A 6,000-nucleotide genomic window follows, 5' to 3' on the forward strand; every position below is an offset into this window, starting at 1 on the left:
TACAGAATGAAATTGTATGCCTATCTGGTTGATTAACCACATGTACTTTCACAGGAAGTCAGCATTAGATGCGTCCTTTGTCCTCAAATGTCTTTTTTTAAGGTATGTCACTGAGGCTAGGGTACATGTTACATGAACACCCCACCCCACCCCAGGCTGCAGTGGTGGCGGCCTGCAACATGGAAGGATTTTTTTTCTTCACTAAATGTTTGTGTCATCTTTGGCTGTCGAGAGATGTTTAAATTCATGCTGGCATAAGAATATATGCTCAATGCCTCTTTAGATATTTAGAGTAAAGTTTTGTGTAACAAATATCAGTTTATTACTCCTAGGATGGCGAGCCTCCTCGAGACAGAATAAGCAGTAAACAACACAACACTTAGCATTCAATATTGAGCGACACAGATTCCAGCTCTGAGTCCCAGACCCATGGAGTGCTAGACAGCATCTTAGAACCTTCAACTGTAAAACTGACTACATAGCACATACCATTCGGGATTACTGTAAAACTAGGAGTGAAGTGTATAAGACTGTGCAGGCCCTGTCATGTAATGAACACCAAATAAACATTAGTTACTATTTCTGTCACTGGTGTTAGTGTTATTAGAGAGCCTATGCAGGATAGGGAACAACAGTAAGTGTCCACTGGTAAACACGACCCCTCCCCCCCCCCCCAACACACACACAGAATTAGGAATGATGAGAGACTGAGACTAAGACAACTCTAGCAGTTAACATTTTGGGTTGTTTCAATGACTCCCTTTTCACTTGGTCTTGCTACCTCTGAACATTGCTAATATCCAACCCACCTTTTTATCTGTTTTTAAAAACAAAAATACATAAAATGGACTATTAAAGCAAGCTGACAACTGCTTTTCCTTTTCTTTTTCTTTTTAAATTATTTTTAAAGATTTATTCATTTTATTATATATAAGTACACTGTAGCTGTCTTCAGATAAACCAGAAGAGGGCATCAGATCTCTTTACAGATGGTTGTGAGCCACCATGTGGTTGCTGGGAATTGAACTCAGGATCTCTGGAAGAGTAGTCAGGTGCTCTTAACCGCTGAGACATCTCTCCATCCCGCTTTTTCTTTTTTTTAATATTTATTTTTAGTATGTGTGGGAGTGCGAGGCACCCTCAGAGACTAGAAGTGTCTGGTCCCCTTGAGCTGGAGTTAGAAGCAGCTGTGAACCTTCCAATGTGGATGCTGGGAACCAGGCCTTGGTCCTCTTCAATGGTAGTCTGTGCCCTTAACCACTGAGCCTTCTCCCCAGCCCCAAAAATGCTTCTCTTGAAGAAAGGAACACATGTTTTAAAATTGTATCACATTACCTAGTAAGGACTATCACAAACAACAGATGCTGTTTAAAAAAAATACAGGTTGTGATTTAGCAATTAAGAGCTAGAAGACATGCACAGTGCAACCGGTGTCCCTCTAACTGACCTCAGCCTCTGTCAGATTTGCATCAGATGTAGTAATGGAGCCTCAGGTGGGAGGTTCTCAAAGATTGGACACAATATTTCCCATCAAGTTTGCAGAGCAAATCCATGTTATCCCCAACTATTGTATAGTTTTCAAACCTGCAACTTTCCATAAATGATTTTTACTATTCGTTCTAAAAAACAAAAAAGCTCAACAACAACAAGAGAAAACCCCAGCATGCTGTTTCCTGACATTTTGTGTATTTCAGTTCCCCTAGAAAGACTGGGGCCCAAAGCTTCTGCACCATGTTGTGCTGTACTTAAGGACAGTAATGCATTAACACACTTTTCTCCCATGTAATTTATTTTAATGATTTTATTCCAGCATGTCTTCAGAGGGCAGAGGGGAAATTCCATTCACCCCTATCATATTCTGCCCTGCCCTGCTGCAAATCAGCTCAGTTGCTTACCAATGGCAAAGTTTTAATGCAGGTTTGTTTTTGTTTTTTTCTTTTTCTTTAAGATCAGGGGTACAGTGTTTCTAAACAGAAAGAACTGCACTAAGTCCATTAGTAGACACCAAATAGCTTTGAGACTAGGTCTTTCTGGAAACACCTTCAATAATGTCAGTTTAGGGTGCTAACAGAAGCGGGCCACTTGAGAAATCATTTTAAACCAAAACAAGGAAATCCACCCATTCCTTGAAATAAGAGACTGCTGAGGTGATCCAGGACGACAATCCCTCCGTCAAAGACAGGTCCAGTCAGGTAGAATTTACTTGAATGATGGTCGCTCTCAGCTCTCGAAGTGTCTGTTCAAACTCCGAGGTCCAATTCTGTAACAGATGCTGTGAAAGACTCTTAGACAGATTAGCAGCTCGGGTAAATTTGTCATATTATATGGAGGTGACACAAAGGCCTGGGAGTTTTTGCTCACAGCCAAGCTGTGCCAGTTGCCATAGAATGTCTAATTGCTCTCGGACCAGATCTATACGTTGGTTGACAAGCATAAGGCCTCCCTATGTCTGAGTATTGGCCGAGGCCTGTCTGTCCCGAGCCACAGAGATGGTGGCCGATAAATCATTGATAGTTTGGGTTGTCTGTACTGAATTTGACAAGGCCAATGCCGAGGCAGTAACCGAGGCAGCAACTGCTGTCGTAGCAATAATGCCAGCAATAATTGCAGAAGTACCAAAATCTCTTTTTCCTCTAAATAAGGTCATGGTCCCCGGGGTATCAACAGGGATCGGGATAAAGCGAGGCATGCGGGTAACTACTGCGATATTTTATATGAGTAGCTGTCCAGACAGAGGCAGCAGGTTTGATGTTCCCCATCCAGGAAAATGACAACCGTCCCTTTTCGCCCTTTCCTCCAAGTAGCATCGCCATGGGCGTAAGATCAGTGCAGCTACCATTAACCCAATGTAAGGCCACCACCATAGAGAACTGTGGCGTTAGCCACAATGTCCTCCTCACCAGTTCCCCATGTGGCCTCCCTTAACCAAGCAGAAGATTGATTACATAATATAATGCAAGGGAGATCAAAAGATGTTTTGTTGAATATGCCAAAACAAAGGCTGCCCTTAAGGGGAATAGTCCTATTTTCTTTTAGTCGTTCAGCCTGTGGATCCTTAGGTAAATAGGCCAACGCTAAATCCCTGTTAGTGGTACATCACCGGCATCGGGAGTGGAAAGGTTGACATTATTCCCCATCGTAGCTCGCCCTGCACCGTTGCTGGCATCCATGGAAGAAGAGTGAGGAGGTGCAGGAGTCCCAGTCCCTTCTTGATCACTTGCTGTGATGCTCCAAGTAAGTCGTCCTGGGATCCATATGGGATTTTCATTGTCCTGTGGAAAAACACAGACAGCTCCCCTGGATCTTATTAAAACAGGATCTGGGCCTTTCCATTCATTTGTTAATACATCCTTCCATTTGACTAATTCTTTTGTCCTCTTGGGCTCTGAGCAATGTCGCTCAGCCGCTGTTTGTCCAGCTTCATCAAGATTTAAAAAATTTAAGGTAAAAAGGGCCAGAGCAGTGGCCACTCGGGGTGTTGGGGGGAGTTCTATCATAATTCCCCCTCTTTGTTTTATTAAATATGATTTGAGCATCCGATGAGCACGCTCTATGATTCCCTGTCCTTGAGGGTTGTAGGGCAGGCCCGTCAGGTGGGTAACCTGCATCTGAGCACAAAACTGACGGAATTTTTGAGATGTGTAGGCGGGGCCATTGTCAGTTTTTACACATTTTGGCTTTCCCCAAGCACTCCATGCTTCAAGTCAGTGCTGAATGACATGTGTTGTTTTTTCTCCTGTAAGTGGGGTGGCATGTAGAATGCCAGAACATGTGTCTATAGATACATGCACATACTGTAATTTTCCAAAAGTAGAATTATGAGTAACATCCATTTGCCAGATTTGCAATGGCTGTATTCCTCTCGGGTTGACCCCGATGTGAGGAACTGGGAGGAACTGGCAGCACTGTTGGCATTGGGTGACTATATCACGTGCCTCTTTTCTAGTTATAGAGAAGCGGCGGCGTAAAGTTTCTGAGGTGACATGGAAATTGCCATGAAAGGCTTTAGCGGCCTCTAAAGGAGAGGCCAGGGCCACAGCTATCATTTTTGTGGCTTTGTCAGCCAAATCATTCTCTGAACTCATTGGGCCAGGGAGTCCAGAATGGGCCCGTATCACTAGCTCGGCCTCCTCCTCTGAATCTAAGGTTTTATTTTCAGAGCTTTCAGAACTGTCGAGGTTCAGCGCTTCTAGCTCTTTCACAGGGTATAGGCTGGCTCCCCCTCCTGGTTTATGTGTAGAGGAGGAAGTGCTGGAATCTGAAAATTTCAGCGCTCCCTTGTCAGCGGACTTACCGGGAGGGCACTTTTTCTTTCTTAGGACGTCTATTTTCTTGCGCGCGCCCAACCTCTCACTACGTTCGGTTTCTGACAGACTTTCCCGGACTACCTCGAGAGTGGCCTGTCCTTCTACTACTGCTGCCTTACACGTTTCATCCTTTAAACAATTCTTAATCAGCTTCCCTATATCTTTGGTCCCTAGGCGCAGATCCTCTTCCGCCAATTTTCTGTCAAGGTCTTTTCCAAGTTTGTTCCATGAGGAAATCGTAAACGAGCCTGAACAGGCAAACCAAGGCGCCACCCTCTCCACCTCCTTCACAAAGTTTTTAAGTGTTCCTCCTCCAATTTTGATGTTCCTCTGCTTTAACACTGTTTCCAAGGCCGTGACCACAGACTGTGAGGATCCCATGATGGGCCAGGAACGCCGGCGGCTTATCTACGTCCGTCTGACAAGGCGGGAGGTGAAAGGGTAGAGACGGACACGCTGCTCTCTTATGTACGGGAGTCTTACACACGCCTCCCGGGACGGTGCCGCTTATCTACGATGGCCTTATCACGTCCTTGTTCCTCAACAGTCAAAATCGAAGGTAAAAGGGAGCTGCGCGAAGCTCACTTATATACGAGAGACTGAGATGCGCCTTCAGCTGCTGTGATCGTCCTTTTAACAGCAAAAACGGTGAAAACAGAACATAAAGAGTAGGGTGGCTCCCAGGACAAATACTATAGCCTCAACAAATCCTTCCCAAGGCAGTGACAACCCCAGACCAAAGTCCAAGAGAGGGCTGCCTCTCTGAACGTATCTACCTGCAGTTCTGAATCCTCCTTGTCGCCAAGGGATCTTCGAAGGTGCTGATGATGGCGAGGTCTTTCCCGGGTTTCGGCACCAGATGTCCCGCGCTACGTCTCGCCAGCAGGAACGAAGCGGCACACACAGGATCCTACTGCAGAAAAGCTTTAATGCGTCTTGAGAGGGAGAGCATAAGCTTACAATGCGGAGACGGAGAGTGAGGAATAACCGTCCCTTATATAGGAAACTATCCTCGCCTAGGACGTGTCACTCTCTGACTGGTCGCTGCCAATTATGCCAGATGACGTACCAAAACGTACGTGTCCCTTTGAGTAGGGAAGTTACCAGGCACCTGCGTATTGCCCTTTTTACTAGGTGCGTTCTGCCGGATGCCGGTGCCATCTTGTAATGGAGTTTGTGAGGACAGCTTCTCACATATGTGAGGACAGCTCCTCGGACAGCTCCTCACAAGTAGTAGTCCCTTAACCATGGAAAATGCATGGCAAGACTCCAGTGGAATATCATCAAGCCTTACACATGCTGTTTTTCTGTACATGAATGTTGATGATAAACTTTAGCCTATAAATTAAACACAATAACAGGTTAACAGCCATGTTTAACTGTATGCTACAGAAAAAGTAACACAAACCGGCTGTTTTGCCCTTAAAATATTATGTGCACTGTTCTTCCTGTGATGATGTACGATGGCAATGCCACTCCATAGTAAGATAAAGGTGGAAAGAAAACACAAGCACTGTGGTAGCAATGGGCTTCTATGGAAGGGTTATCTGTACACAGAGCTGCAGTGACAGTAGATTTGAGACAGAGATGGTGATGGAGCAACACATGTGTGGGTGATATATACAGACCGTATACAGACAAAGAAATGGTTTACATCTTAGGTGTGAAACCGAGGAAGACAGCACAAAACTGT

Source organism: Rattus norvegicus, chromosome 1 (genome assembly GCF_036323735.1).
Source record: "Rattus norvegicus strain BN/NHsdMcwi chromosome 1, GRCr8, whole genome shotgun sequence".
Lineage (NCBI taxonomy): Eukaryota > Metazoa > Chordata > Mammalia > Rodentia > Muridae > Rattus > Rattus norvegicus.